The 16420-nt window shown below is 35.8% G+C and overlaps 1 protein-coding gene across 1 annotated transcript in view; it reads right to left on the bottom strand.

Moving 5' to 3' along the window:
- Window positions 1-16156, bottom strand: part of LOC131684428 (uncharacterized protein DDB_G0283357) — a 452063-nt gene extending 435907 nt beyond the window's left edge. Inside the window, exon 1 of the mRNA XM_058967286.1 lies at window positions 14866-16156. The gene's annotated coding sequence lies outside the window, so the exon portion shown is untranslated. The remainder of the gene's footprint in view (window positions 1-14865) is intronic.
- Window positions 16157-16420: the final 264 nt, after the last annotated feature.

The raw sequence follows: 16420 nt of genomic DNA on the forward strand, positions 1-16420 counted from the left end.
CATATAAACTATAGGAAAAATTAAAAAAAGATTTTTTTATTTTTGATGCCAGATGTCTTTAAGGTACATAAAACGTCGAGATTTGATGCAAACTCAAAAAAAAAATTGACAAAAATGTACTTTTTTCGATTTTGACACATTTTTGCCTTTCTCATATAAAAAGGTTATGAAATCACTCTGAAAACCGTCAACCTAATCCTAATATTTTATTGTCTGGCATAAGGTTTCTGGATGTTAACAGGGGCGTAGTTAAGGGTATACGGAGAGGGGTCACCCCTCCCCCTCTACTGTCCACTCCCCTTCCTTTAAAATCCCCTTAAACCACCCCTCAGACCGACACCCCACCCAGCCCTCATACCCCCCCCCCCTCTCAACCCCCATCTTTAAACCATCACCATATCACAAAGCATACCAAATCAAGTTGGGGAGTCGTTCGTTCGTGGGATTTTCGCCCTCCTCACACACCCACCCCCGCATGACAAAATGAGTTAGCAAGCAGATAACATTGAACTAATGCTGATTAGGCTAATTAAGTATGATATTTTTTTTTGTTTTTTATATTTTTTTGTTTCAAGTGTTTCACCGTCGACACGTATCTCATCAAGTTCGTGGCAGGCAAGCCATTGTGTATAAGTGCAAAGTGTACTAAGAATGTAATGGACATTTCCACAATTATGTTGGAAATAACCTGCCACCGAGCCGTAGTTTATAGAAATGAGAAAGGCACAATTGAACCGCTAGATGGATTAAAACAAGTTTTTTGTATGTATTAAAACAGTTTTCATTTTTGTTGAAAATATGCAACAAACGATTTTGTTGGATATATTTCTACCAGTTCATGCTTAAATGGAAAAAAAACATCCATTATGCCTTGAACCAGGGAACTCTTCCGCAAACGCATTGATAGGAGCCTTTCCAAATCTGTTAAAATCACTTCTGGATGCAATTCAACGACGATCTCATCAGCAATTTCGATAAGCTTAGGCAATACTGCTCTATAGAGAGATTCTGATTTGCTTGTCATCAGAGCAAACAGGTGCAGTGCTCCCCTCGATAGTAAAACGCAGACGAAATAAACTAGTCGAATGTATTGTAGACCAGGTTGATCTTTCCTGGACCGTCAATCACCATTCTCCCAGCACTCATAACGCATAGACATTATCCTTGTTTGCGCACATTCAGCAAATACGGGGTGCTAATTGGTTATGCCAAATCACCCTTATGACAAATGGCATTATGCCAAATGGCATTATGCCAAATGTCATTATACCAAATGGCATTATGCCAAATGGCCATTATGCCAAATGACCATTATGCCAAACGGCATTATGCTCAATGACTATTATGCTAAATAACCTTTATGCCAAATTGACATTATGCCAAATGGTCATTATGCCAAAGGGGATAGAGCCGAAAAAATATAGTTGTTCCCAAAAAATGTTTTACTCAAGTAAATATCCGGTATTAATCAAAACTACGTTTATCATTCAATCGAATTCCCATCATTTTTGAATACAAGTTTCCTTCGCTTTGGCATTTAATTATATTACGATTTTCTATATTTCTTGCTCTGAGCTTGTTTTAGAATGATTTGATTGCTTTCTTGAACTTTGCAACTGACGATTACTTCTTTGCGTTGTCATACATATCGGAGGTCATTCAAATATCGATTTCTCCGGATGTTATCCCGATTGAAAATGTTTCGAATATGATAGTTCGTGATATATATGACAACGCGAAGCAGTATTTGCCAGTTTCAAAGTTCATGAAAGCAATCAAATCATTCTAAACCAAGCTCAGAGTAAGAAATATAGAAAACAGTAATAATTAAATGCCGAAGCAAATGAAAATTGTATTTCAAAATGATGGGAATTCGATTGACTACTACATGAAGTGTTAATAATTACTGGATAATTACTTAAATAAAGCATTTTTTAGGAAAAACTATATTTTTTCTAAGTTAATGTATAAATTCAGGAACAACTTTTTTCACTTAAACTGCTATAATAAACTAACGAAATGCACCAAAGCTTCGAAATTTTGAGAAACATCGTAATTTAGGCTTTAAAATAAACTTCAAAAATTTGGTGCAGTACGTTTTAATGAAAAAAACGTTATTCTGAGAAATTAGGGTGAACGGATAAATAAGAGTTGATTAAGTTTTAAAATAAACACTGAAAATCTGGAGCAGTTTTTGTGAATAGGAAAAAAGTTATCCAAAAAACAGCAGGGTGAACGTATGAATGTGTATTATATTACTGTATTATATTCTAAAATAATTTTGTTTAGTCCTCAATAGTAAATGGAATATCGTTTGAATGGAATAAAGTAAATGCCACACAAAGGAATTTAAGGGTTTTCTAATTAATTAGATATCTGAAGGAATCGAATGTTTTCCATTTTCAAAAACGCCTTTTTTAGAATTTTTCCAATTTATTTTATATCCATTTGATTTTATTTCCATTTTTTATTTCGATTCATGTAGTCACACTTTTTTTAATTTTTGAACAACATTCAATCAGCTAAAAATTACTAAATAGGAAAAGTTATGAAAATTAGAGTCATAGTACTTAAGTGAGAGCAATGATGAGAAATATATAGAACGAAAACTAGAACTGGCAAAAGCGCGACTCGTCATGCGATGATATGTCGAATTCGCAGGATCAGTTTCAAGGTCATTGGAATAGATTTGAAATGCAATTCATCAGATGAGTCCAAATAATTTGACTTGATATGATGGAAAATTTTTTATAGTATATTTATCGTAGCCTGCAACGGTTGCTTAAATTTTTATTAACGACTAAGAGTGACTCAATTTTTCTTTTTTATGCTTTTAACACCATTTAATCCGCAAGCGACAGTAAGGTGAAATATTTTTTAATATTAAGAGCCATAGTACTCAAGGGAGAGCAAGGATTGGAAGAATTAAAATTTAGAAAAGCGTGGAATAGGGTCATATGAGCAAGCTTAGAGTTTCACGGTGGCTTAACCCTTTGTCTGCTACCGCAGGAGTCAGGATCTTTTGGCATTAGAAATGCGAATCACCTGAGTCTGCGGCATGTACGGACGAGCGTAAAGTAACTTTGTACTTCAGTCTTTTGCTAATTAAATGTCGTTAAAAACATAAAAACGCTTTTAATCCACCTAACAGTGTGATGAGACATTTCTTATAACTCTTATCACTCTCTTCGGATATTATATCGTTTGAGAACATTTAGAACTTGATGTTTCGCGATGTTTTTGATAACACATACTACATGGGATAGTGGCAGGACTCAGAGAATCGCTCAAATCAGCATAGGACAACATCAGTGCTAGAAATCTCAAACCAAATCAATGGGAAAGCGAAAAAATGTCCCATAAAATAGACATTCCAACGAATTATTGTTAATGCTCTGTTAATAAAATATCCAAATTGTGGTGGGAAAACTGAATTTTCCTAAAGGGGTTATTTATTTATCATTCGGATGTATGAAAAAAGCCTTATGTTTACATTTGTGAATATCGCCCTTTTCACAAAAAAGCGTTGAAATGAAATCGCAGCTCCTGATATCACGTTATCTCTGAAGTGCCTGCGTGCATAGTTCCAAATTTTACTTCGACATCGACTATTTCTAAAGGTGACTTCCCAGTAGTATCCTTGATTTGAATTATTACCGCTAATCCTAATGTCAAAGAACAAATAAAAACCTCTCGAAAACGAACCGTTTGGGGAAATCATCATCATTACTGGAATTTTCATTTTCACGAAACTTTTCGATAGCCTTCCGTCACATGCGTTAATGCACTGGGTGCACAGTGCTCCGAAAATCTAGCGAAATCGTCTTAGGGCACCAGCGGGTCTAATTCAGAGCTATCTGCGCGGCGAGTTAAATCTGTAAAGAACACTAAAAATTATTTTCCATTCCATAATTTTCAGTTCAGCAATTCGAGAGATCGTACTCACCGCAAGCCATGAAAAATAGACTACGTTGTGAAGCGATGGTAACTCTTTATTAAAAAATCACGGTTAAATAAAAAATTAAACTATTAAAAAATTTCAAATAGTTTATAATTTTCACAAACTTATTAGGAAAAATTGTTTAATAAGCTTTCGTAATATTGTGTAGGACAAAAGCTGAAAATTTCAGTATTTTCTGTATCTGCAACATATAAACCCTTAAGTATACCAATTAATTGGTATACGAATTGGAATAGGTTCGCCAAATTTTGGAAGAAGTCTATAAAATAACCTCTTGAAAGCTACCTAAAAATTGTTGTAGTTCGATGCAATAAAAAAATCATATTTGGCAATACATATTTGGCTGATACAATTGGGGTGTCAATGTATTATAATAGATATTCAGCATTCGAAGAAGTTTCTTGTGAACGAGTGTAGAACGACTTTGTTTCTACTTACTTGAAGTCAGCGGCGTAGCCAGAAATTCGGTTTGGCGGGGGTTTGGTGAAAATCGATCTTACTGTCTAAACGGCATAATTCCGAAACCATAATTTTTGAAGTTTTAAAATTATGCAGAATTATTTTCCAGAAAACAGTAACAAGGTTCGTGTCTTTAGCGAATTTGTTGCGACTTTATTGTAGTCCTGAATATTAACCTGAGAAAATTCACCATAAATACTTCTTGGACAATATACCGTCAAAATTGTTTTATCAAATGATGCGCTGTTTAACGTTTGTAAAACTCATCGAAGATACTAAACCTCCGAAATTGGCGGTTTCAAAATGATGAAATCTTGACCTTAAATTACTGTTTTTAAACATTTTACCTATACATATAATTGTTCATACAACAAAAATCAAATGCTCATCAAAATCGATCAGAACCTGCTAGAATCGAATGAAAATCGTCATTTTTCATAAATTTCTCTGTACATTCGGAAAGTGTTATCCTCGTTATTAATCATATTACGTTTTCGTCTCAACTCGACGCATTCCCAAAATAAAAACCTGTTTTAATCCACCTAGTGGTGCAATTGTGCTTTTCGCATTTTTCCAGACGACGATTCCATGGCTGGTTATGTTCAATATAATGGTGGAAATGAATATTACATGTTCAGTACGATTTGCACATACATACAACGGATCGACAGCCACGATCTTGAGATACTATGTGATACTAAAACATCGCTTGGAACCAGCGGCGGATCATGGAAAAAGATCCGGGGGGTCCAGGTCCTGCCGAAAATTTTCAACTTGTTAAGAAATTTTAAACAGGTTTTAATTTTAAAGTAGCAACCCCTCACTGCATATTCGCTCCGGGCTGGTATGATTGATGATTTTTAGAGTGATTGCATAACCTTTCTATATGAGAAAGGCAAAAATGTACCAAAGTCCAAAAAGTCCATTTTTGTCAAACATCTCAATGTTTCATGCATTTTAAAGTCATTTGGCATCAAAAATACAAATTTGATTTTGAAAATTTTTCATTTCAGTTTATATGGGAATTTGCTGTGTGATTGCACTTTTCAATTTGTAACTCCGGAACCGGAAGTCCAGTCAATAAAAAAATTCAATAGCAGCCGATGGGAAGATTGTACCTTTCATTTGAGACTAACTTTGTGCAAATCGGTCCAGCCATCTCTAAGAAACAGAGGTCACATTTTTTTCCACATACACACATACATACACACACAGACATCTTCCGATCTCGATGAACTCAGTCGATTGGCATATGACGCTCGGCTCTCCGGGTCGGGATTAGATTGACGAATTTTGGAGTGAATGAGAAAGGCAAAAACATTTTTAGCAAATGTTGAAAGTTATGCAATTTTTTTGGTGAGCAGTTCTATGTTTCATAGACATTAAATCAATTTTAACTTCGCTTCCTATTAAATAAAGAACCTTATTACAATACATTTCTACAAAAACGAGATCAATTTGAATATAAATCTGAGGATTATGATTGATTACAGAACTCTGGAATTTTCTATTGGAATGTTTTCAGGCAGGAATTTGATATTGATGCAATTAGACAACTGTGAAATCAAAACCAATAGATCAGTTACATATCAGGACCCCATTCCGACAATTTATCAAAAGTCCTAATGATGTTAACAACAACAGGTTATCAATCCACGGATCAGATAATTGTTATTGTAATATTGAATTAAATCAGTCTGCATCAATAAATTTTCAACTTCAATCCAATATTTTTTTTGGGTGTTGTGGGGGGGGGGGGGGTGTTGTACGGTGTTAAACCCCAAAACCTTCTCTTGGCTACGCCGTTGCTTGGAGTTATTTTTTTCGCTTTTCATTTTCCGATATGTTTCAGATCGATCCGATGGTTATAAGTTAGAAAAATTGCAGTGAGAAGGTTCGCACAAATGAACATTTTTGTACTGATAAGGTATCAAGTTCCTTCCAGACAACTTGGAAGTGTTCGGTGATTATTTGTAGAGGTTGTAGATAGTAAAATGAAATACAAAAGTCGTTTTATCGAAATAATGTTTAGCTTATTTCAATGGATTATTACTATATTGAACAATAAATGGGCGACAAAGAGTAATCAACAAACAACAAGCCATAACTTTTAAAGTATTCAAAATAGATATTTAAAGTCTTTAGTAAAGTTATTCGCAAAAGTAAGAGCTACAAATTTGCTGAAGACATCATTTCGATATAATCACTTCCAAGAAAATTTGTGAAAATATCTCACTCATAGGGGGATTAATCACCAAAAGCACAATTCCAGAAGAAAGGCCATATTACCTCCATTAAATTCCTTGAAGATACTATTGACCTAAAATAAGCCGTTTTGGCGTTAATAATAGATTATATGTTTTTGGTCATATTTCTGGCTATGGGAAATGATAAAAATCTTTCGTCCGCATTTAATGTTAAATATCTCTTTTGATAATAGTCCGATTTCTACAATCTATAGCTTGTTCGAAAGGTATTCGTTAAAGCTGTCCAAAAACATATAAATTGTTAATCTATATTGTCAATTTCGGCAGATAATTTAAAAAAACTGCAAAAAACGCCATTTTTACGCATTCAAACATTCATATCTTGGAAACTAAACATCAGAATCAAAAACAAATTAATAGCGTTCATACTGTTTTTTAGTTCTTTCATTTAAAATTGGTTTGGATAAGATCGGTTCAGCCATTGCTGAGAAACACGAATGAGAATTTGTCCGTTACATACACACACACACACACACACACAGACACACACACACAGACATTGTCCCAAATCGTCGAGCTAAGTCGATTGGTATATAAGACTCGGCCCTCCGGGCCTCGGAAAAAATCTTGAAAGTTTGAGCGAATTCTATACATTTCTTTTATAAGAAATGTAAAAATTTCTTATATGTAAGTATGGAAAAGGCAATGTGGTATAAATATGTGTGGCAGATCACACAATTTGCTAACGTTGGAAATTAAAGATCCGAAATCCGTAGTGCTTCTCGATTGTTTGCATAATCGAGAAGCACCACGGATCGACGTCATAGCGTTCACACGATCCAAAAGGAGTTGAACGAACGGTATGACGAAAGCAAGCAAGTAATCTGATATCACTAATACGACTCATGTCCAGGGATGCCACATTGAAATCTGTGTTTCGGTCAAAAATATCTTTTTACCATCTGTGATAACTAAAACAGGAAAAAATCTGTGATAAATTTCCGAAACATCTGTGAATAACCACAATATTTCCAAAAATCTGTGAAATTTTCATCAAAATGCCAAAAGTCTGCCATCTTCGAAAAAGAGTCTGTGATCAAAAATTTTGAAAAAAAAACTGTGACATTACAGAAAAATCTGTGAATATGGTAACCCTGCTCATGTAAGATGAATGATTATTAGTCATGAGATTCAGAGGTCAATGAACCAGCACTCGCTCGGATCTCCCACTCTTATCGACCAAGCAAGAGTACGCGCCCATTAGGCTCATCACCCAAGCCCAGGGATTTTTTCTCCATCATGCAATTACATTCAAAATATTTCTTTTCTCTTTAGATTTTTGGTAACAAAATATAAATTTTTTTTAAAAAATGGGTTTTTTCGCAATTTATATTTTTATCATAAACTTGTTTTTTTGAAAAATGACACAACATTTTTTTCAGTGTATGTTTTTTTCAGACAGAAGTATTCATTCCATGTAACTCGTTCTCAGATAGTTTTGCTGTATAAAATACAGTAATCGCACTAAAAAATTTTGAAATTCATACACGTAGAAACGTTTACGCCCTTTTGAAAAGTTGCTCGTGAGTCAAAATAATCTTATTACCTGTGGAAAATATTTAGTCTTGCATGACGGTGAAACGTGTAAAGTTTCATTGGAATCTAAGATGGTCGGTCACGATTTTAAAGATTTTCGGACGGATCTTCGTGGAATTCCTCATCTGTGATAATTAAAACAGGAAAAAATCTGTGATAAATTTCCGAAACATCTGTGAATAACCACAATATTTACAAAAATCTGTGAAATTTTCATCAAAATGCCAAAAGTCTGCCATCTTCGAAAAAGAATCTGTGATCAAAAATTTTGAAAAAAAAAAAATCTGTGAATATGGCAACCCTGCTCATGTAGGATTTGTCTTACCAATACCAAAGTGCCATCTTATCCACACCTGTATATACTACATTGTGGAAAAGGAGCACACAAAATGTGTTGCCTAGTTCGTGACAAACTTACCCTGAATTCTGTAACGTTTAGTCGCGTTGAAAACAGAGTTGTAAACAAAAATCGTTAGTTTTGTGATTGTGTTCAATTCTATTCTTGCATTACGTTTTTATTTGTCAGGGAAAATTTGTTTTGTTAACTTATATAACTTTCCAATGTTCGATTAGATCTTTTAAATGCACCATATTGATGGCTCTTCCTGAAATAGACTATCAAATTTCGTGGCATCCGCGTCACTTTCGAAAGCTTTTGCGTTATTCATAGAAGTCATAGATACTTCGAATTTTAATACAAAATTAGTGAACATTTTTTCAACCGATTACTGAAAATCCAAAGCAATTGTATGCAGTACAATAAATGTTACTAACGTTCAAAAACATTCCCTCCTGTGTCTTTCGAAATTTGGAAAAGGTGCCTTTATATTCCCGGAAAGGTTGGACACCAGATAAGCTACTTCTCGCGTGAGTGAGTAAGAATTACAATGCCTGATCAAATCACATCCATCGAGTTTCGTCAGCATCTGGTCGAACAGCTTACGGACCGGGCCATTGTGTGTTGCTTGAGGTATGGATTGTTTACTTGCTCGATAATATTTGTAACCTTTTCGAAGACGGATTCGCCACAGAGTACAGCGATTAGCATTCTTTTTTAGGCCAATTATATCCGAATGACCTTGAACTGCAATTGACAATATCTATTCTGGGCTTTGTTTGCACTTTGCTACGAACGTACTTTTGATTAAAGCTACAAAATTTAATCAAAATCGGAGCCCAATAACCAAAGTTACAGCTATTCACAACATCTAAACCACTCATAGGAGGAAACTGTTTAAAGTTGAATGTGTGTTCTAGATGTATATAGTCAACTGAGTTCATAAGAACCATGATTTTATTTAAAAGAATGCAATCAAATTTTTGTCATGACTACGACTTACCTTTGAAAAGATGTGTCGCAAAATTCTCCGTCTCCATAATTATCGCGAAAAAAGAATTTCCGATAAAATTTAACTGATTATCCGCTCTCTTACTGGATTGTTTTTATATTTTCTTGAAAATGGACATAAGTGTCACTGAAAAACGAAAAGAGACACAAACCGACACTGACATTAGAAAAATCTGCTTTTTCTTTATGCTATATTGCTCCTTAGTGGAGAAAAATTTTGGTAAAAACTATTTTGTCTCCATTAAGGAGAAAATTGTTTAAAATGGTTTGTCGTTTCGACGTCGTTTCATCAGAATCCGACACTAACTTAGTGACAAAACTAAGCTAGCGCCGGATTTCACTAGCTCTCATCAGTTTAAAACTAACTCCTTTTCTTGCGGGACATGACTGGGAGTTTGCTCAGATACACAAATAGTGTTTCCGTTAGCTTCAATTCGGCGCTAGCTTAGTCCTGTCACCACAGACTAACAGACATAACACTGTGAGGGAATTCCTTAAAAAAATATCGATTCGGTAATTTTTCCAGAACACTAGCTCCACCCTTTATTCACGGTCCCAAACACTCGTTTGCTGGTGGGCTACCCCTCTGTCTTGGGAACAATTTTTCTCTAGTGATCTATCCTCCATACGCTTGTTCATGTGTCAGTGGCGCCATAATTGCAAATGTGGTCAAAGTCCCAACAACAAATATATTGACCGTTAAAGCGGACGAAGCATTGTTTTCGAGTGTTATGTCTGTTAGTCTGTACTGTCACTAAGTTAGTGTCGGATTCTGATGAGACGAAAACGAAGAACAATAATAAGACAATGGAGTCCAGTTCAGTCCAAAAGAGCGCAACTCGTCAAATTGTCCCAACCCCGCCCAATAGTAAAGTATTTGGCGATGATGAAGCGGATACTGAAGATGAGGAGCACAGTCTTCAGCGACATTGGTCGGTTGATGAATTGGTGGAATCAGCGGGCTAAGATTGTGACTGAAGAAAGCGTGCACCGCACGAAGAGCAACATTAACAAAAAGGTGCGTTTCAGTTATTTTCGCAAAATAAAATTTTCTTCATCCTTAGGATCTAGACTTTATGGTTGGTTACAGAGTTTGAAAATTTCCCTTGCATAAACTGACGATATAGACGATATGCCTGCTATGGAAGAAAAAATTCTTTTTGGAAAACTAGCGCCAATTTCAAACTCCGTTCGGTTGCATTGATAATCGTAGTCTTCCGGCCACAACTGTAGATTCCTTGCCTGATCAACAAATTATCGGCAATGTAATCCGTAAAAACAAATTTATATATCTTGGTTACATCTCAGCGACCGCTAAAAACAAAACTTCTGTCCCGGAAGCTGGTAGAATACAGTAGTTCAGCGAACAAAACGCACTTTACGGACAACTCTGCGCAGAAACTACTGAGGAAAACCATGCTACGGTAATAAAATCTAACACGCAGTCTCCAATGCCATTACCGGAACCACAAACCGATCCCAAATGTGTGGCTGCTGTTAAGGCAATAATGGCATATGCAAAAACTGCATAAAGTACCTCAGAATAAACAGGCAGCATCATCAGTGAGGAAGCTACTACCAGTAACGGAAGGTTCTCATACTCATGACCTGCGCGGGCAACTTGCAAGGAAGAACATCTGATCGCGAACATCAAGGCAGCAATCACGATGATGTCATGGACGTGTACAATAGCGAGAGAGAGTGAGAGAAAAGAGTGACTTGCAAGACGCTGTTAACAAGGAAACAAATATTTCCGCGCCGCTTCGAAAGATCTTCACACATAATGCAAATCGTGTGCAGGAGATCTGACGGATAACCATTAATGCTTATTTGTTTGTATTTTTTACATCATGCAAATACAGGGTGTTTGGTTCATGGTTAAGAATCTCTCGGGGGGTGATAGACTGCCATATTTGGAGAAAAAAATTGTTCTACACATACCATCAAATCTCAACCGTTACAGAGTTATTGAACTTTTTGTGTAAAAAACTTATTTGTCTTAAAATACCTCTAACTTTAAAAGTATACTTTATATTTTAAATGTTTCAGTTCCATTCGAAAGGTGAGAACATTTCCCATTGAATGGTGTTCTCATATCTTTTAAGTAATTAGTTTTAATTATCTCTTAGCTGTAAAGTATTTAAAAGTTAGTGTTTTTGAGGAGGTTTTTGCTAATTTTCTCGATATAATGAAGTATGATTATAGCAATATCCATTATCCAAAAGTTGGGTTTTAGGACGATTCATAATTTGTTCTTGGACGACATATTTCTATCTCTTCTCATTTCTTTGTAATTTCATTACTATACTTTTCCTGTAATCGACTTGCAAGTGCTTAAAAGACTCTAATCTAAAAAATATGCTTTATATCGTTATTTACAAGATTTCATTGGAAAGCTGAGAAAATGTCCTATCAGTGTATGTACAAAGACCTTTTGGTTAAGTGTACTAAATGATTTTTTACTAACGAAATAACTCAATTTTTTTTTTTTCTAGTTTTTTAATTATTCTAATTATTAATCAACAAAATTTATCGTTACTATTGTTCATTTGATGCCCCTTAATGTTCTCTATAACTTTTTATTAGACACTTTGTCTATATCTCTTTTCATTTTGCTGCTATTCAATAGTTAACACAGCATGAGCTCGCCACAAATGTAGTGGGCTCGAAATCGTTATTTTTGCATATGAAACGATGTGATAAGAACGATTTTGCGTCGAAACCAAAAGAGATAATTGAATGGAGTCAAAGAAAGAACTGTAGAACTTGCTGAGATGCATTATTTCCACGATAATAATGATGATGTTTATTATTTACTATTATAAGAAAATTATCGAAATGCTAATAATAGCACTAACTTTAAACTAATTTACTTTTAAAAGAATACTAAATTCACTTAACTAAAAGGTATTAATACACTTTTCACTGTTAAATTTTCCTGGCTTTCGAATAAAAAGAAAAAAAGTACAATAAGTACCGTAATTTTTCAAGTAAAGCTGGTACTAGTGAAAATGAGATAAAAATATCCATGTTGAGTAACCCAAAATCATAAAAATACGAAAAGGTAAGTGTATCATGTCAAAGAACAAATTAAGCAGCTCATCAAGACTAACAATCTGAATTATTAAAATGATGAGGTTAACTATTAGGATTTTCAAGAAATGAACGAAAAATCGTTTGAAATTGTTTAATTTTCAATAAATTACTTTGAAAAGATTACTTAAACTCATTAGCTGAAACATGTGAGGGCATCACTCAATTCGAAATTTTCTCATCTTTCGAATGGAACTAAAACATTTAAAATACAAAGTATACTTTTAAAGTTAGAGGTATCTTAAGACAAATAAGTTTTTTACACTAAAAGTTCAATAACTCTGTAACGGTTGAGATTTGAAAATATGTGTAGAACAATTTTTTTCTCCAAATATGGCATTCTATCACCCCCCGAGAGATTCTTAACCATGAACCAAACACCCCGTATAGTGAAGACCCGATTTTATGAGCACCCGATTTTATCAGCCCCCGATTTTAGCTACCCCTGATTTTATCAGCTTTTTGACCCGATTTTATCAGCTTCATATGAAAATTGATAGTTGGTAGTTTGATGGGCTCTAGCAGACAAACCAAGTTGAATTCGAGTAAATCCTTTCTTGGGCATATATTTCTTATCTTAGAGATCCGAAAAATGCAAAAATAAAAATATTAATTTGCTTTTAAAATTTTGCACTGCCAAACCCCATTAAGGGAAACTTAAAGTAAATAATCAGAAAAGGTTGCGAGGCTATATCTAAGGAACAAAGAAGAATATTTTAAGAGCTTTGGTTTATTAAAAAAACAGAAAAATATATGTCCCGATTTTATCAATGTCCCTGTTTTATCAGCTTAAAATTCGCCAAGGGGCTGATAAAAACGAATTGAACCGAATTTAACTGTATCAACTAAATAATTGAACCGTTTCAACTAAACGAATTCTATAGAAAAAGCTTCTTAAATATTAAACGTGTGTCAAACTTTCCCATGTCAAAAATTCGATAGTGGTATTAAGAATAACATTCCACGACACAGAAATTATGAAAATTGTTTCTAAGCTCCTGAAAAATAAACAAAATATGTTCGGGAAGGTGTTACTGAGCTTCACGATCCTTAAATTCCTATTACATCATGAAATCGCTTTTTAACGAATAATTTCATAATACATCATACAGGAAAACGTTAATAGTCGTAATCCCAACTAAACGAGAGTGAAGCTATGTATTTTTGGTGTGGGCTAATTTTGTGGAACCAAACATATTGTAATCAATAGGAGGTATTCACGATATCAGGGGCTTGGTCAGAATTTTGGTAAATGGTTCACTTTACAAAATTGTGATTTTTTCAAACATGTTCGACCAGATTTTGTGGTTTAAGAAGTTTAAGTTTAAGAAAACAGATAGATAAAAAAAATCCACTCAGCACTGTACAAAATAGCACTCGAATCACATTTTAAATGATTTTTTTTTATATCAGCAGTGGGTATCAATTTTAATAACATCTGTCGTCTTAGACAGAGATGAAATCTCCTCATAAAAACTTGCTGGAACTTGAATACAAATTTTAAAATCGTTGAATATCAATATATCCTAACTGAGAAAACACTTGCTTTTGATGTAAAAGATACTCCTAACTGCAAGATGAGCTAAGAACTTGCCTTGCAAGAAAAACTTGCTGAAACTTGCTAAGAACGAGCCCAAGTCAGACAAATTCATTTGAATCTGATGTCCAAATATTCGAACATGCTAGGAAAAAACTTCGCGTAGTCCATTTAGAACGAAAAATAAAATCAATTGTGTAGCACAATTCTCTTTTACATATTTACCAAGTATACATGATATAAGTTTAATTGATATCGCACTCAAGCTTGATGACCCCGACCCAACGACAGACTTTAAAAATTCAGCAAAGCACTTTGCCCCATTTGCAAAGACGTACCTAACAAAACACAATATTTAGAAAATTCAGCCAAAGTATTGTCGAATAACAACAGCAACAGCAGACTCTTTCCCTCAACTAGCAAGCCAATTTAAATTCGCCATGGTCTACCCAAATTGGCCGATTGCTGGAACCGCAGCAAAGCGTTGAACCGTGAGCTGCTGGCTGCCCAATCGACTGGCAAACGGTTGGTCTTTTTATCGCTATCCCCTCTCCACACGCTCGTTAATTTTTAATTTCCGTTCTGGTCAGATATCACAAATTAAGGTTGCAATTTAATTTAGCAGAAACTTTACAAACAGAATACATCAATACATCGCACTCACTTGTTCGATAATTCCACCTGAAGCAAACGATGTCTGAGCTGTATTGCTGATGCCGGTTGAAACTTTTCGACAATATTTTTTTTCACCGAATCTTCACACTGCCGGGAGAGCAGCAGCAAACTAGTTTCACTCTACCATAAACTCTCTTTTGCTGCACACTAATTTTTCTTCTACGGAAACTTTCCGTTTTTTTTTTTAATTTCCGACTCAACGAAAGGAAAACTTAAATCACATCGTCTCCCGTACGTTGGAAAACAGAGAACCAATAAAAACAAAACCCGGAAACTTTGCTCGAACTGAAAATTTTCGAAATCAAACTTCCTCTTCCGGATCAGCACTAATCACTTTTCCTCGTTTGATACTTGGAATGGGTTGGGAGGCAGGTTGTTGTCGATTTTCCAAGAGGCGAGATCTTCTGGATATTTTTTCTCCGATTTCCAATTTTTCTCACAGCTGCCACTTTTTCCGCTCCGTCAAAACTTTTCTCGGTGCAGCAGCGATCATAAATCACCAATCGGCAGGATAACATATATAAACGAAAATCAATAGCCCGGGAAAGCACAATAACAAATCAACCTGGCAGAAGCGATGCGGGTAAAATCAGAACTGACGTTTTCGCACAAATACACAAAACAAACACACATTGTTATATTAGCAAACGGTGGCGCCTAGGTAACCAATTGCCGGCAACGCAATTGTCCCCACTAGTGCTTTGGGGTGCCGTACGGATAGAACCACCCGCGAGCAGATCCGGTCCATCGTCATTAGACTCATCGTCACCTGCATGCAGATCAACATCATCGGGCACGGAGTGACATCCTGTCGTCAATCACTATCACCACTTACCATTGCCGTTGACGGCACTGTCAATCTTCTTCCTAGATACGGTTTTCCCTACGAACGCGTAACTTTTCACTGTTTCATGGGTCCAGGCCGCCGTACAGCACACCTTCCTTAACCTGTAGTACTGACGGCTTTCCGCGTGGGCGCATATCCTGCACGTGATTTATTTGTATCGCTTATCTCTTGGGATGCTAGGTTGAGCTTAACAGATGACAGTTCCGCGGCGTCTTCACTCGCACCGAAAACCCGACCAACTTCCGTCACACGGTTTTACCCTTAACAGTCGGAACAAGAAAGTGCGAAAAATTTCACAAACATATGCCACACCACAGTTCTTCTGAGCACAACACATTTATCTGGGCGGCGGCGTTTTCCGATTTTTCCGAACACGCGTTACGAACAGTTTAGAAAACCCCGTACCGGAAACACGAAAACGTTCGAACCAGACGACGTCAAGCAGAGCACTGAAGCCCGCTGCCGATTGTGCAACGAAACATTAAAACAGCAGCATGCTGAAGGGAACTCACCGTTAATGCTAGCCCATTGTACAACAATCCACGCGTACGGCACGAAGCAACCCGAAACCGGTCATCATCGCTGCTATCGGCTTCCGATCGGGCGCTGCTGAGTGTCGCTGGAGAGTCGCTCTCTCGCACTACTCTCGCCGTTAATGTTGAGTGACCCGACCAATCGTCACACGAATGCGAACCGG

Source organism: Topomyia yanbarensis, chromosome 2 (assembly GCF_030247195.1).
Source record: "Topomyia yanbarensis strain Yona2022 chromosome 2, ASM3024719v1, whole genome shotgun sequence".
In the NCBI taxonomy this organism is placed as follows: Eukaryota; Metazoa; Arthropoda; class Insecta; order Diptera; family Culicidae; genus Topomyia; species Topomyia yanbarensis.